The following is a 17,862-nucleotide window of genomic DNA, read 5'->3' as shown; positions in this document are numbered from 1 at the left end:
CAACACAGCTACAATAGTTACAACGAAAGCACCTAAAAGCAACAACATTATGTTACAATGTAGATAAAACAACTAAAATTACAATGGCTACAGTGAAATAAAAGGGCAGCAATATTTAATTGTGTATTGACATATTAGTTGAAACAATTGCAACCAAAAGTAGCCACTTCCTTAATTCTAAGTTTAAAATCATGCAAGGAGATAAGGGTCTCGAGTTTGAGTTTGGCTTGCAGATCATTCCAGGACCAAGGACCATAGTAGAACAGACTTGCTTTACCAGCCTCTGTTCTGACAGGAGGCACTTTGTATTGAAACCAACGATGTGACCTAAGGTTATGGGTGGTTTCCAAGGGTGTAAACTTACGGTTTAAATAAGAGGGTAATTTACCTGAAATAATCTTGTAAACTAAAATGTACCAGTGTTGAAGCCTGCGCAAAGTAAGAGATGTCCATCCTACCATGCTGTACAGGGTGCAATGATGGGTCCTGAAACCAGAGTTAGTTACATACCTCAATGCTGAATGATACAGAGGATCAAGTTTGGACAAGATGGAGGCTGAGGCAAACCTGTATATATTATCACCATAATCAATCTGAGAAAGGAAAAGTGCAGTAACTAAGCGTTTTCTCGAAACCATGGAGAAACAGGACTTAAGCCTGTACAGAAAACCTAAAGTGAATTTTAATTTCTTCACAAGGTGGTCAATATGGAATTTGAAGTTTAGGCTTTTGTCCAACCAAATACCCAGGTATTTATAAGTATCGACAGATTGGATAGCGACACCGCCTAAGCCGTATTGATGGAGAGGGTTGGAACCTTTGCTCGTGCAGAGGAAAAAATCATAGTTTTAGTTTTGCTTGAGTTTAAGAGCAATTTCAATTCCGATAAAGCAAGCTGCAGGGTGTTAAAATCGGACTGCAGATTTGAAAAGGCAATCTCGGCAGTGGGAGCACAGGCATACATGACTGTATCATCAGCATACAAATGGTATTTACAAAATTTGAACTTGTCACAAATGTTATTGATGTAGACTAAAAAAAGCAATGGTCCCAAAACGGATCCTTGTGGGACACCTTTCATTACAGTGACCGGGTCAGACATGACGTTGCCGTCTTTGACAATCTGTGAGCGATTATTCAGGTAACTGTGGAACCACTTCAGTGCTTTGCTACCAATGCCAGCTCTCAGCAAGGTGTTAATGAGTAGTGGGTGGTCCACAGTATCGAAAGCCTTTGTCAGATCAATAAACAGAGACACACACACAAGTTTGTTGTCCAAGGCCTCTTTGATGTCATCAAAGACTTTCAAAGTGGCGGATACAGTGCTATGCCTCGAACGGAAACCAGATTGCATATTGTTTAAAATATTGAGTGAGTCCAGATATGATTTCAATTGGGTAGCGACAAGTGATTCCAAAATTTCAGACAGGACAGAGAGATTTGAAATTGGTTCATGTCAGACTGGTTGCCAGCTTTAAGCAGGGGTGTGACATAAGCTTGCTTCCAGGTAGCTGGAACTTGATTAAGGCCAATGGACATATTAAAAATGTGGGTGATGGGCTCTGCTATGATCGATGCAGCAGCCTTTAACAGGAATGGATCCAGTCCATCAGGCCCAGGTGACTTTTTAGGGTCGATAGTATTTAGAGCATGAAGGACATTAACATGAGCACCCGCCCTCAGAGACAGTAGCTTCTGCTGGTTGGTCCAGCTTGATGTCCATCATGCCTTCAGGATTTGCATGGTCCAAGCATTCCATTCCAGGCAAGGCTGCTGCAACAAGTGCAAACATCTGTTTGACATTGTAACCTGTCTTGGCACTGGTCTCCATGAACATGACGTTCAGTTCTTTTGCTCTCTGATCTCCTTCCTCGGTCGTGACTTGCCTCTTCTCCTCCAGCTCTGTCTTGTTGCCCACTAGCATGATGATAACATCACTTCCTCTCTCTGTCCTCACACGATCAATCCATTGGCAGGTCTGCTGGAACGAGTTCACATTTGTAATGTCATAGACAACCACAGCTACTGTAGAGCCTCGTATGTAGCTGGGGATGAGGCTCCGGAAGCGCTCCTGTCCAGCAGTGTCCCACAGCTGCAGCCTTACTGTGCGGTCATGGAGGTACATTGTCTTTGATAGGAAGTCGAAGCCGATGGTTGGCTGGCACGTCTTGTCGAAGCTGTCATACATGAACCTAGTGATCAGTGATGTTTTGCCCACGCTCTGCTCTCCTAAAAACACCAGTTTAAATTTCCTCAGAGGGTTCCCCAAATCTCTTCCGGCCGACATGTTGCAGATATAGAGTTGTACTCTGATTATTTTGTGTATGTATTCTAAATACTCTCCGTTTCTCCACTGTGGGTGCCCAGGGGGATACTCCAATTTAGAACCTCAGCAGGGAACAATGTATGACATCACTGATGATGTCACAATATCTATATGACATGATCATTGGGTAAGACATCATCGCTGATTTGTCATCACTGTCACTGATGTCACAAACTCTATGCCTAGGTGACATCATAGATAGATAGATAGATATAGATAGAGTACTTTATTAATCCCCTGGGGGAAATTCTTGTGTTATCATCAGTTCACATCAGTTCAATGGACATTTAGCGAGTGCGTGATCTCACGTGTGTGATCTGACTGTGTGTTCACATGTGAATTTTTTTAGTCAAAACTAAATGTATTACAATTTATTAGAATGGTATTTGCCAATTTGCAACTTTTCTCAGATTTATCAAAAAATTACAGGGCACGTCACATTACAAGACGTTACACATCAGGTGGATACCAACTTAAAGGGCCCATATTTTGCCTGGTTGTTTATCTTTTACTGGCTCTCACGCGCCGCCCCCTTCAGTTCACCCTCTGTCTGAAATGTTCTGTTTTATTATTCTTCTGCCTTCGTCCCGGATGCGCCCACCCATCACAGCAATCCACAGCGCCCCTCTGGTCGGAAGTGATATAGGCCTATTGCAACAACAAACACAAGGTAGAACCCAGAGACCAGAGGGGTGCTGTGGAGCGCTGTGATGGCTGGGCGCATCTGGCACAAATGCAGAAGACTAGCTCGGAAAAATAAGATCACTGGCACAGAATTGGGATAAAACAGGTACTTCTTAGCAGCATCAAGCTTTCAAACCCCAGCGGATCAATGAAGACTTCTGTTTTGGTAGGTGGCTTTGAATGTCTCTGCGACACTTGTACGACGAGCGGATTGGCATGTTCTGCTGCATGGCACTTTTTTCCGGGCCTCACTTAGCGTTCAAGGATAACCGCTACCGGGACCAGGGCCAGAGGCCCAACTAGATTTGAAGGCTGCTTAGCTTTTTGTCTGAGTGAAATATTATGGTCTCTCTTGATTCTAAATACAGGGATTAAAGTTATCCGTCGCTACGACGGATTTCCGTCTATTGGAGCCAGATATGAAATGTGAAAAATACCTAAATGAAAGCCCCTTTGTATATTTTCAATGTGTATTGTATTGAGTTTGAATGAAAGCTTTTATTTTGAAAAATTCCAACCGGACGTCCAAATGATTCTCCTGGGCTGTGTTCAAGCCACAATAAGTCTGAAAATGTATTGCTACGGTTTCCAGGTTGAACGTCATGTTTCTTGCCTGTTTCAATGCACCACTATGTTCGCTGATAAATGTTTTGCTACGTTGTGCTATGTTTTCGGCCCGCTGAACGCGACCCTGCAAAGCCACTCCATGTAACGCTAAACAAAACACTGTTGCAGATCTGCCTCTCAGACAGCGTTAGTTCCTAACGTTAAATTATCCCTAATGACAGCATTGGACTGAAGAAGTTTGTTATTGTGAGAATTAATTAGATAATAGAGTTAATTTATTACTGCAAAGGTGGAGGAACTTTGAAAACATGCGCGATGCGGAGTTGTCTTTTATTGGACAGGTACAACTTGCTAACACACACACGCTCAAACGTTTGCTGCAGTAACGTTAACGTTATTATTTTCTGTGTATTTTCCCCCCTGACAGCGCAGAGAGAAAAAGTCTAGTGGAGTTTCACTAGCGTCAACGCTAACGTTACTGAATGAGCTATAGGCACCTATCTGTAACGCAACATGATAACATTAACAAACAACTGTTGCTAGCGCAGTAACTAGTTGGTTACTAACTTTCTGGTTAGCATTAGATGTGTCAGCTGCTGCTAGTCTCTGAGTTAGTTGATAACAAGATGTTGATTTAATCTGTTACCTGACTCCATGATAGTTCTGTAATTCTGAAGGATGTTTTAGATGTAACCGTGTGCAGTGGGATGTTTCCTCTTCACTTGATGCTGAACTGTAACACTAGCGTTAGATGGTTAGCCTAGGCATGCTAGGTGTTGTCTGACAGTATTAACTCATTGAGTGCCAATGACGAGAGCTGTCGTCATTTCAAATACTAACGTAGAGTGCCAAAGACGACGACTGTCGTCAATTGCGTTTTTTGACGGTGGGACGTGGATCAATCCCTGATACATCTCCTGTACAAATATTGTAGCTATTGGAGGTCTATAACCTATTTTACAGATCCATTAGGTGGCGACAGTGCTCTCCAGATTACAGAAATGTCAGGAATACAGCCTGAAAAAGCCGTGATCAAAGCGAAACCGCTCATGCTGCAGCCCAGAGCCATGTAGATTGCTCTGGCTGCTGCTTGACGGTGCCTGCCAACAGCAATCAATCCACGCACACAACTGAGCTCCTCTGCCTCTGTCTGTCTGTCTGCATATAGTTTCTCCACACGATTACCCTCCAGAAAGGCAGCACCCGACCCCGAAGGGCCAAACCTTTACCTGCAGTCCCGTTTGGCATTTCCTTGTCGCGCTGTGAGCTGTCGCAGCGCTGTGAGCCGCTGTGAGCCGCACCGGCCGCAAAAACGGAGGCTCCAAAAATAGACTGGGTGCGTGTGGGGAGGAGTTTGCAGCTCAGGGGGGGAGAGGGGGGTGGGGCACGCAGGCTCCACAGAACTACACCAGGTCACTACATCAGAAAATATTAGCTAGAGTCAGTGAATGTGCTTGAAATGCTGCATTTCACAAAAGGCGGAATATCTCAGCTTCTAGATAGAAATGCATGTTTTTGCTGTTTTTGACCTATCTTCTCCGGCTGATAACTAAGGAACGGAAAATGGTATCAATAAACTTTTTTTTGCTGATGATACAATAGAGTCTCCTTGTTCTTTTTGCGTGTTCGGTGTTTACATAGTAATATCACACAATATTCTGTGGGCCTCGAGAAATCACTGAAAACGCTCTGAAACTCTGGCACTGGGAGCGTCCGTTCTCCAAAAGTGGCTGGCACTCAATGAGTTAATTGGTGTGTTTTCATAACAGTAGGCTACCAGACCATCAGCTCAGTGGGACAGGAGGGGTGAGAGTTTGGGTGGAGCTGAGCTGTGTGACTGGTGGAAGAGAACCTCCTTAGTTGGGACATATGTTTGACAATGTTGTTGTAGTTCCTGTGGCTACTGTTAGTTATAATTGTTATACTGATCCCTTAACTCATTGAGTGCCAGCCACTTTTGGAAAACGGATGCTCCCAGTGCCAGCCCTTTCAGAGCGTTTTCAGTGATTTCTCGAGGCCCACAGAATATTGTGTGATATTACTATGTAAACACCGAACACGTCCAAAGAACGATGAGACTCTATTGTATCATCAGCAAAAAAAAGTTTATTGATATCATTTTCCGTTCTTTAGTTATCAGCCGGAGAAGATAGGTTGATTTCACCAAAAACAGACGTTTCCATCTAGAAGCTGAGATAATGAGCCTTTTGTGAAATGAAGCATTTCAAGCAAATCACTGACTCTGAAGCTAATATTTTCTGACCTGAAACATCTGAACAGTAATTTCCTTCAATAAAACAGCACCCCCACCCCCCTCAACTGCAAACTCCTCCTCCGTGGGAGTGTCTCTGGTGGCTCTGCTCGCTCTGCTGCGTGTGTCAGGCGAGTCCCAGCTTTTTCACAGCGTTCCGCCGTTTTTGTCGCCGGCTCCCAGCGCTTCCAGCTGAGAATAATGTAACTTTTCAGAAAGACGCTGGTGTCGGCAAATAATCATGTGGAGGGGCTATCGCAGCGGAGACGGAGGGGCTCAATTGTGGCAGCAGATTGGCTGCTGTTCACAGGCACAGCTAACGTTATGCTTCATGCATATCGATGCATACCGATGCGGTTTCCGTTTCCCCATGACTTCTCTGTTTTTTCCTCACCTTTCTCTAATCTGGAGAGCACTGTCCGTAATGGGTCCGTAAAATAGCTTATACACATTCGACATCGCCCATATTTTTACAGGAGATGCATCTGGCTTTGATCCACGTCCCACCGTCAAAAAACGCAATTGACGACTTTAGTCGTCATTGGCACTCTACGTTACTATTTGAATTGACGACGATAGTCGTCATTGGCACTCAATGAGTTAACCTACTTGTTTGACTCGATAAAAAACATCTATATATTAATTGTGATTTATTATAGCCAGTAATTTTCACATGTCTCTGTTGGCATACCTACGTGGAACCTTATAACATCAGCCCAGAACACAATTCATGCATCATTAGGCCTACTGGATGTTTGGGAACTTGAGAGTGAAATGAGTGTGATGTACACACTGTCTGCCGTTTTTTACATGAAAACCCATGTGAAGCGACGGCACGTTGGGGAAAAAGCGGACACTCTAGAAAGCCCGAAATAGCTAAAATAGGCCTCGAAAAATGTTCAGTCAAAAGATTTTATTTTGCTTTAACCCCTGTAAATATAGCTGTATCGCTTGGTTTGACCAAGTAAAACCATTTTTATAAGCATTTTACGGAAAGGAAAAATGAATTGTGGAAAATCGCTTGGTGTGTAGGCCCAACCTGGAAGAGGGTATGACTTTGGCACATCCTCTCTGTGGAAGTCTGATTTAACCCCTTCAGGGCCGAAACCCTAGTCTTGCCCGCCGCACGGGCTCGTCCACAGCTCAGCTGCTACGTGGCCACGTCTGCCCTATTAGCATGTGCAAGCGCACATTTGCTCAACTTTGCATCACTGATGACATCACTGTCACTGATGATGTCACAATGCCTATGACATCACTGATGATGTCACAATGTCTACGACATCATCAGTGCCTATGACATAATCCCTTTTATATAAAAAGGAGGATGTGCAGTCTATGGCTATAACTTCTCTATGAAATCATCTCTTATATCATTAGAAATTATGACAAATGGATCATCATAGAATAATGCAAACAAATCTGCAGATGTACATGTACAGCAATGGAATTTATACTTTTAAGATGGGGTGTGTTCTTGTTTAAACCTAATAAAAACTAACACAGTTAGCAGCCGGTAGTCTAATATTTACATTTGAAGGATAATGTAACTTACAATATTTAAAGTTTCGGCCACTTAAGTTGTAATGTCATCCAACCTACAGTACATAATACCCCGTGACTTCGCGGTGTGTTTACAGCATTTCCAAAACAGAAGCCTATTCAAAATACTCTCGTCCATAAAACTACCCTTTGAAGGTTAATATGATCCTGAACATAACTTCCTTTCAGATGGCAATAGCCATTTCAGATTGCAATGTGATTCATTGGAGAGCGCTGATCTCTGATAGCCTATAGTTAATTCTCATTCTCAAAGGAAAAGGAGAATGTTAAAATCTTTGATTATTATTGTTGTTGTTGTTGTTGTTGATGAAATAATTTTCTGGGACAAGATACGATTTTACTTATATATATATATATACAACATTTTACTATTTCTCTCACTTTCCATGTGTTTTCCATGACTGGAAAATTGGTCAACTGTTTTCCAGGTTTTCCAGGATGTGTGGGGAATCCTGCATGTTTCCAACAAGATGCACAAGAGATTGTTTCAGCTCTATTCAGTACATTTCCTGATATGCAGCTCATCCCTTCAGGAGCCACAAGGTCAAATCCATAATGCAAGAGTGAGTGGCTCCAAGAGTGATGCTTGTCTATCTTTGATTTCAAGTGCTCCTTGTATGCAAGGATGTCGCAATCGAACATTGATTTAGAGGAATTCCTTGTACGCAAGGATGTCCCGATTAGACTTGATGATGGTTTGCTTTCCACACACCCAGATCTCATTATGCACCTGTTGAAGTAACCTGAAGTCATGGCTAACCAGCATCATACCACCATCTAACTCATTGAAAGGCTTCTCCGAAGGCGCAATGCAAACCAGCACTTCTGACCATCTGATAAATTCCTGTTCGGACTGACCTTTTCCTGTTTTCCTGTCAGGTTGTAGCGTCCGATGTTCTTCCTCATCTCCTAATTTTCTTTGATCTCAGGATAACACTTCATCATGCACTCCAGAGGAGACAGGTCCAGCACCAGCTGCTCTGTCAGATGCTGGTGATATCTGCCAATCTGGATGTGAGAATGTCTCTGGATCATGCCATCAGTCTGTAGGAGCTCTCCATCAGCAGCTTCAGCAGTGTGGTCTTCCTTGCTCCATTGGGCCCCACCAAAGCCGCTCCAGTGTATCCAAGTCAATACCAAATTCTAGCTTTGTACAGTATGTGTGATGTGTTATTATCGCTGTATTTGAAGCTCACATTCTGAACCATGATAACAGGAGTGAACTTCCCACAAGGAGCAAAAATAAAACGAGTCTTGTCATTCACAACTTGTTCAGTCAAACCTGCCGCCACCATCTTCTGCAGCGTCTTCTCCTTGTTCTCTGTGCCTGTCGTGCCAGCTATGCAGAGCCATGACCAAACCTGGCTGTGTAATTCTTCATGTGTGCTATCTGGTCCTCTCAATTATACCGCTTCATCTGGTTCTCTTCTTCCAGCTCCTCCCTGGTATTCACATACTGGTCATAGTTAGTAGTGGTTGATGTTGGTGCACACACCATTCAGGACATCTTGAAAATGTGAGATGAGCACAAGGATTCGCTTGACTTGAGCTCCTCTTCAAACCACACACAAGCATCCAGATCCAAGTGGGCTCATCTGGCCAAAGCAACATGCATCTTCACCTCCATGGAAGTCCTTGAGTTTCTTCTGCTGCATGGTGGGTTACACAATCATTTCCAGCTGCCGTGCATATTCAATGACATGTTGTGCCAGTTCTGTGGAGGGAATGGTCAACTCTTCAGTCCGCTGTTGCTGACTGGTGAAAGAGTAATAGCCATCCAGGCTCTGACTCCATCCCCTCTTCTGGGCATACTCTGTCATCTTCTTTGGGGAACAGAAGAAAAGCATGCGAGTGGCTTCATTGAACTGGATCTGCTCATATGCCTTCTCTATGCAACCTGCAATCTCATCACGAGTAGTGTCAAGCAGAATATCTATGAAAAAGGTGTAGCTAGCAGAGATGTTCTCTTTGGCAAGAAAAACCTTGTTGTAGCGTCCCTCCATCATGTACTGCTCTAAGGAAACTGCGAGTCCGTTGGTCTGAATGTCTCGTGCTCTCAGCATCTCAAGTTCTGTGTGAAACTCAGACACACGATACTGTGAGAGCAGGAAGAGCAGGTTCTGCTCCAGCAACTGGTGCATGTAGGCAGATTCAGGCAGCTTGTAGTCAAAATAGTAACATTTGACCTGTGCCATGTATCGCTCAAAGGCAGGTATGTCCTTGTTGAGGATGCTCCACAAGGCTCCAATTTCCAGAACATCACGAGCTAAAAGCTGCTGTTTAGTAAGTATGGTCTCAGGGGTAGGCAAGAAGTTCAACTCCGATAAGGAAATCTTAAGTTGGGTCAAAAGTTCTCCGCAATGGTTCAGGTTTGGGTTTTTCTTGTTCCACTCAGCTTTCAATGTTTCATATAAGCCGACTGTCTCTTTCAACGCCATGGTTATTCTGCAAAATCTAAACCCATCCTACTTATCGCCTCTGCAGGGAAGGATTTATGACATCACTAATGATGTCATAGACATTGTGACATCATCAGCGATGTCATAAATCACTGATGCTGTCACGTATGCATAGTCATTGTGACATCAGTGACTAAACAATGACATCATCAGTGATTTATGAGATCACTGAAGATGTCACTGATGATGTATTATGTTACTCTTATAATCTGGCCGCGTTGCTGCGGCAGTACTGCCGTGGCAGCAGTGGGGAGATCTTTTGTAAAGACATTTAATAACAAAGGCGCCCACTCTTACCGCTGTGGCAGTACCTTAGAAACCCAGCAGTAAGGTGGACAAACGAAATGAGTAACATCACATTGCTCTATTCACTAGAGTCTAGTGACATCATCATCACTCACTGATTACATCACAATTGCTCCAGTGACATCACTGATGACATCACGATTGCTTGTGTGCATCACTGACACAATGTCAACAGTGACATTATCAGCAATGTCATAAATTACTGATGATGTTTAGCTACAAACGCTTAAATTGTTTTGATCAATTATTCTTATTGATATGATATATTCCACGTCACAATGTAATATTTTCTACTTTAGCGCCATGCATACGGGCCACCGACATCTCCATGACAGCCAGGTCCACAACTGAAGATACCCATTGTTCCAAAGGCAGAATATGAGGAGCCATAGCTACCTTTTTTTGCAGCAGTAAAGCTTAATTTATACTTATTAGAAAGTGTCGCTCAGCACATGGTCGCAGACGAAAAATGTCGGACATGGTGTTGCATTTATACTTCAGTGAATGTTCGCCTCGGCTCAACGGTCACGTGACACTCGAACACTATAAGCAGACAGCCAAGAGGAGAGAACGCACAGTGAAACCACCTCGGAGGCAAGATGTAACGTACTTGGCTGCAGCCGCATTATAAACGACACACAACTCCCCTCTTCTCTCGTTCTTTGTGATTTTCACGAAGTCATACATCAAGGACAAGCTGATAAAAATAGCGGGGACACGTTCATTCATTTCAATCGAGTGAAAACCAAAACAAGGAAGTCAAGCGCGCAGGGCCGGTTCCAGAACAAGATGACTAGGGATGCATCCTACATAGGAAGGGGTGCAGATGCCCGGCCAAAGGCCGGGCCCACTCGGGCGGCCGGCATTTGACATGTTATTTTACTAAAAAAGAATGCATTTGACCATCATTTCAAGTAGAATGATACCACCCAAGCAAGAATATTTCAAGTGTTTCAAGTGCTTTACTGAAATATTTGGACCATATAATGATAATGTGGAAGTGCGGGAGAAAGACTCAAAACCAAAGTTGTATCCGACTGGATTTATTTTCTCACACTTCAACTGCGATCATACAGGTAAAAGTGGGCTGCTAACATGTTGCTTTGTAGGCTACTCCCCAAACCATCGTGCCACCTACCTGAACCCCCCGCCCCTGTTAAAGGGGCCCCTACCCAGGTGAATGTCTTTCCCCATTGTCTCTGCTGTGGTACGCCACACACGCCCCCCCAGAATTCACCCAAACCCCACTCCTAATAACGGCGCGGAGGCCGAATCAGCCGACCGTAACGGCTCTGCTTCACAGGCACACTGTCAGAGTCCTGAACAGCAGACCCTCGGGGCCGAGGGGTGGCGGGGGACCTGCCCAGGTCCAGGGGAAAAGAGTCAGCAGGGGGCAGCACAGCAAGGGGAAGGGGGACCACCAGCTTGTTGGGAGGTCGCCCACGCCGTGGGGGAAGCGCCACCTCCACCGACTTGCTTAAATCCAAATGGGCGGGCTTCAGGCGGTCCACCGAAACGTGCTCCTTCCTCCCCCCTATGTCCAGCACAAAATACTTGGTCCCTGCTTCCAGAACGCGAAAGGGGCCGTCATAGGGGGGCTGCAGCGGCGACCGGTGCGCGTCATGCCGCACGAAGACATAACCCGCCGAGAGCAGATCCGGCGGCATGTGCACCTCCGGCACGTCGTGTCTCGAAGTGGGGACAGGGGCAAAATCCTTGGCCACGTCCAGGAGCGCCGCCCGCTGACGAGCGGCCGACCAGGGAGCGTCGACCCCTGGAATGAACTCTCCCGGCACTCGTAATGGCTGGCCATACACCAACTCAGCAGATGAAGACTGCAGGTCCTCTTTGGGGGCCGTCCGCAGGCCCAGCATGACCCACGGAAGCCTGTCCACCCAGCCACCATCCACGAGGCTAGCCCGGAGAGCGGCTTTCATAGAACGGTGAAACCTCTCGCACAGTCCATTCGCCGGCGGATGGTAGGCTGTGGTGCGGTGAAGCTTCGTGCCCAGCCCCTCTGCCATAGCACCCCAGAGCTCCGACGTGAACTGTGGACCACGGTCCGAAGTGAGGTCAGCCGGCGCGCCGAACCTGGCGACCCACGACCCGATGAAGGCCCTAGCCACCTCTGCCGTTGTGGTCAACGACAACGGCACTGCCTCCGGCCACCGGGTGGTCCTGTCCACCATCGTGAGGAGGTGAGTGAACCCATGGGAGGAGGGAAGTGGCCCCACCAGGTCCACGTTGACGTGGTCGACCGCCGCTCCAGAACCAGGAACGGGGCCCAGGGGGCTTTGGTGTGGCGATGAACTTTAGCCAGCTGGCAGGCTACACACTGTCTAGCCCAATCTCGTACTTCCTTCTTCAGGCCCGGCCAGACGAACTTGGCCGCTACCAGCTTCACAGATGACTTCACCCCCGGGTGTGAAAGTCCATGCATGGCGTCGAAAACCTGCCGGCGCCACTCGACTGGAACCAAGGGCCTCGCCAGCCCCGTAGAGACATCGCACAGGAGCGTGCGCCGACGTCACCAAACGCCACCTCCTGTAGCCGCAGCCCGGTCTCCGCTGACCGGCAGGCCTGCACTCCCGCGTCGTTTGCCTGATGGGGCACGGGCGCCACCCGCCATCGGCCTTCGTCACCATATGCAGCGGGGAAGCCCACGGGCTGTCGGAGCGACGAACGATCCCCAGGCGCTCCATAGTTGCAAACTCCTCTCTGGCGATGGCGAGCTTGGCTGGATCCAGGCGGCGCGCGCACGCGTAGACCGGGGGGCCAGTGGTGGAGATGTAATGTTCGACTCCATGCTTAGCCACCACCGCTGAGAAAGTGGGGGTGGTGAGAACTGGGAACTCACTGAGGAGGCGCTGGTACTCGTCACCGGTGGCGAGCACATTGGACAGCCCGATCGTCCCCACGTCGCCCCGTGAACACGGGTAGGAACAGAATGAAGTGGCGTCAATCAGGCGGCGGTTCTTAACGTCCACTAATAATCCGAATGCACACAGAAAGTCCGCACCGAGCAGGGGTAGCGACACCCTCGCCCTGACAAAATCCCAGCCAAAACGGCGACCGGCAAAACACACCTCCACATACCTTGTGCCAAAAGTACGTATGGGCGTGCCATTTGCAGCGACCAGGGCGGGGCCTGCCACCCCAGCCATGTCCTCCATTGCAGACGTGGGCAAAATGCTATGCTGAGCGCCAGAGTCCACCAGCAATCGCCTGCCTGAAACAGTGTCTCTGATAAACAGCAGCTTGCCAGCCTCACCAACGCTCATCGCTGCTGCTGAACGCTGGCTCTCCCGTTTCCCTGGGCGCCAAACTTGCAGGGCGGCCGGCACTGCTTTGCCTTAGCTCCAAACCTCCTGTGGAAATAACACAGCCCGTCGTCCTCCCTGCGGTGGCCGCCTGCTGCCGCCACTGCATACGCCGCGTCCTCCGGTGGCGCCGTCCAGACTGGCGCGGGATGCAGCGCGTGCACGTGCAGCTGACGAGTGGCGAGGAAAATCCTGTCTGCCTCGGCCGCCAACGCACGGTAGTCCCTGGAGGCAGAAAGCGGGGACCCTGCCAGGACAGCACGCACAGAGCTTGGCAGCTGCCGCAGGAATATATGCGTGAGCAGGAAAGCCGGATCCGACGAGCCCAGCGTGGCCAAAATCTTATCCATTAACTCAGACGGCTTGCTGTCGCCAAGTCCATTCAGAGACAGAATCCGCTCTGCCTTCTCCACCTCTGACAGTTCAAATGTTCTCAACAGCAAAGCCTTAATGGCCTCGTACTTGCCAGTGGGAGGGGGGTCGTCAAGCAGCTCCAACACTCGGCCGGTTACCGAATTGTCCAACGCGGCCACCACGTAATAGTACCTTGTGGTGTCATCCACAATCCGCTTTAGTCCAAACTGCGCCTCAATGTGGCGAAACCACGAGCGCGGACTGGCATGCCAGAACGGTGGAAGTTTCACGGAGCCCGTGCCAACATTAGCGGCCAACCCGGCACTGCTGCCCGGGCTGTCGGAGACGTCCTCATCGCCGATTCAGGCCCAGGGCTGAATCCCTTCCTGGGCTTATTTTTTTTCGGCATCGTTCAATCAATAACGTTGCTCAATCGGAGCACCGTCCAGGGTCACCAATGTGGAAGTGCGGGAGAAAGACTCAAAACCAAAGTTGTATCCGACTGGATTTATTTTCTCACACTTCAACTGCGATCATACAGGTAAAAGTGGGCTGCTAACATGTTGCTTTGTAGGCTACTCCCCAAACCATCGTGCCACCTACCTGAACCCCCCGCCCCTGTTAAAGGGGCCCCTACCCAGGTGAATGTCTTTCCCCATTGTCTCTGCTGTGGTACGCCACAATAATACAATTATCTCAACCTTAAAAGGTTACATATAGGTGCCAAAAAGCCATAAATTCACATCAAAGAACAAAGGAAAAACAACAATTATAATTCAAGTTTAAACAGTAAGTGTGCAGCTGCAGCATTTATAAAAAAATAAAAAATTAAAAAAAATAAAAAACTTTTCAACTGAGCATGCAGACAATTAAAATAAGGGTGCAATGCATGCTTTTGCACCCCCGTAGAACCGGGCCTGCAAGCGCGTGCCGTCTATATAGCCAATCAGACTTGCGCGACACATCGTGACGTAGTCAGTGACACTAGACATTTCACTAGGTAGCAGACACTGCTCTCCGACACTTGAAAGTGTCGACTCAAGGACGTGTCGGTATGGCGGCGGACTAGAGTGGACGTGCGGAGAGTAGCTATGAGCATATAGTTTGATTTAAGCCTATAAAGCACCACCTTCAACCTAAACTCACGTTTGCAGCTAAGTACACTAACTTTGGGACATCCACAAGTTTACTCATGCCAGATAAAAAATAAAAGCAGACCAACGCGAAACAGGGGAAAAGACATGCCTGACAAGACACCAGCTAGCAACGAGGTTACCACCGAGCTAGCATTAGCAGCTAACGACACAGCTAATAGTACCAACATGGAGCAGGGACTGTCTATCTCTACGCTTCAGTCTGAATTGAAGAAGACCTGCGCTACTATCTCTGCGGAAATGCAAGCCTCCCTCGCGCCCATAAACCAATCTCTGGATGTGCTTCGCGAAAAGTTTGACGGTTATGAGCCTCGTTTCACCGTGATGGAGGAAGCCCTCAACGACCACAGTGATAGGTTGACAACTTTAGAGAGACAAGTCGACAAGCTACAACGTGAAAATAAAGATCTGATCGAGAAAACAGATGATCTCGAGAACCGATCCCGTCGCAATAATCTGCGTGTTATAGGGCTCCCAGAAGGCTGCGAGGGAGGTGCGGTCTCTACATTCATGTCCAAGCTTCTGGTTGACATCCTACAAGATGACTCTTTCCAGACCCCGCCGGAGCTAGACAGAGGGCACAGGACGCTGAGAGCCAAGCCGCCAGAGGGAGAGCGCCCACGGCCGATCATCATCCGATTCCTCCGCTTCCAGCAGAGAGAACAGGTGCTGACGATCGCAAGGAAGAAGGGGCAACTCAACTATCAAGGGAAAATGATCTTCATCTTTCCTGATTTGAGCAATGCTCTTGCTAAAAAGAGGGCCACGTTCAATCCAATCAAGGCAAGGCTTTACCAGAAAGGCATAAAGTTCTCTCTTCGACACCCCGCCGTACTTTGCTTCACGCACCAGCAGACGGAGCAACGTTTCCACACCGCAGAGGATGCGGAGAAGTTCTTCAACCAACACCTGGACAAGTAAGACTGATCTCAGACCAGCACGTCGCACACTGCTGCACTTTGCCTCATACACCAGCAGATGGTGTGCCATCTCCGCACTGCTGAGTTTTGAGGTTGTTGTTTTTTCTCCTGGACAACGAATAGGACTGATCTCAGACCAGCGCATATTGTTCCTATTCAATGGTGCCTGAACGGTGAGAAATATAGTTGTAATAAGATATACGGTTGCCTACCTCTCAATTTAGTCAGTGGTGTACATAATAGTCTGTTTTTCAGTCCGCTAATCTTAATTTTGGGAGGCTTTTTGTTTGTTTGTGTCTGTGAAAAGGCATACACCAGTAATGTTAAGCTGTTGATTGTTTTTGTTATGGTCAGTATCCCACTGCTTCAGAGCAGATGGATAGTGTTCAACTCATGTTGTCACTGCTCCTATGTTGTTGTTTTTCTTCTCCTTCTCATTCTTTTTTAACTGGTGTTTCATGTCATAGATATGTCACTATCACTCAGTGCTCTCTCTGCCTAAAGTTCAAATAGGTGGTGGTTTAGGTTGAAAATATGTTGCTTATTCCTCAGGGCTCTCTCCGCTTAAGGTTTAGATGGGTGAGTTCCTTAGTTCTGTTCCACTGGAAGTTGAAGTGGATTATATGTACCAGCAGTCTGCCCCGTTGGGAGCGGGCATTGTTGCTGCTTGTCTTGTCTTTTTGTGTGTGTTTGTTTTTTATTTTATTTTTTTCTCTTCCTTTTTTTCCCCTTACCACAGAATGCTACCAGGCTTCCAGAGTAATGTCATACTTCCCCTTATACAGTTATATTTTGTATGGCTCCTGCTATAAACTCAATTATAGCTGATAACCGTGTAATGAGAAATATATTCTATTATATATTATATTGTGTTATACTGTATTGACTCAGTGTTTACATGGCTGGACTTCAAGGTAGGACACAGATGGGAGAGGGAGACGTAACATTTGTCTCATGGAATGTGAAGGGGCTCGGTCAGAAGGTGAAAAGGGGGAAAGTTTTCAAGTACCTTAAATCTTTATCAGCAGATATCATTCTTTTGCAGGAAACGCATACTAGATCAACCCAACAATGCAGTCTAAGGTGTGGTCGGAAGTGTATTTCTCACCTTTTTCATCTCATGCACGTGGTGTGGCCATTCTCTTTAAAAAGAATATTCCGTTCCAACTGACCTCTATGACTGCAGACCCTCTAGGTAGATATATTTTAGTCTCAGGCACAATTAATTCATTTCCTTTAACCTTACTTAATATTTACGCCCCAAACATTGACGACCCCAATTTTTTGAAGAAAGTTTTTGATTTACTCCCCGATAACAGTAACTCAAATATAATAATTGGTGGTGACCTGAACTGCTACCTAGACCCATATTTAGATAGACTGTCTTCACGCCCACCCCCAAACATAGCATCAGTGCAAGTCCTAAATAATTTGATTAAATCGAGGAATTTGTTAGACAGGGTGCAGCACCCTACTGATAAAGAATATTCGTTTTATTCCCATGCTCATAAATCGTACAGTAGAATAGACTACTTTCTAATAGACTCCCAATTAATCTCCCACGTCACCAGCACAAAATACCACAACATATTGATTTCTGACCACGCCCCTTTGACAATGTCCTTGAATGTCTCTCTTCCCAGACAAAGTTACTCTTGGCGTTTCAACCCTTCTTTACTCGCTGAAGGGAAATTCACAGAATACATTACCACCAAATTAAAACACTTTATGGAGTTTAGTGATAATGGTGAAGTGTCGGACTCCACATTGTGGGAAACATTAAAAGTTGTTATTCGTGGGGATATCATTTCATACGAGTCCACGGCCAGGAAAGAGAGAGAGAGGCGGTTACTGGAGATTGAAAATGCTCTTCCTTCCCTGGAAGCGGCATATCAGATCTCAAAATCCTTGGAAGATTATAATAAGATATTGAAGCTGAAATATGAATATAATTGCAT

General features: G+C 46.6%; 1 protein-coding gene and 2 pseudogenes across 4 annotated transcripts in view; all 3 read right to left on the bottom strand.

Annotated features, from left to right (window-relative positions):
* Positions 1-17,862, bottom strand: part of scube1 (signal peptide, CUB domain, EGF-like 1) — a 591,791-nt gene that overhangs the window by 270,409 nt on the left and 303,520 nt on the right. The gene's annotated exons all lie outside the window — the stretch shown is intronic.
* Positions 1,661-2,287, bottom strand: LOC310772412 (ras-related protein Rab-6B pseudogene; annotated as a pseudogene). Its single transcript has one exon. The product of its transcript is annotated as a ras-related protein Rab-6B pseudogene (transcript).
* Positions 9,053-9,838, bottom strand: LOC310772415 (26S proteasome non-ATPase regulatory subunit 8 pseudogene; annotated as a pseudogene). The gene has a single exon. The product of its transcript is annotated as a 26S proteasome non-ATPase regulatory subunit 8 pseudogene (transcript).

Source organism: Poromitra crassiceps (assembly GCF_964638095.1).
Source record: "Poromitra crassiceps genome assembly, chromosome: 2".
Classification (NCBI taxonomy): Eukaryota; Metazoa; Chordata; class Actinopteri; order Beryciformes; family Melamphaidae; genus Poromitra; species Poromitra crassiceps.
The sequence above is the reverse complement of the archived record's forward strand: the minus strand, read 5'-3'. Positions and strand labels throughout refer to the sequence as shown.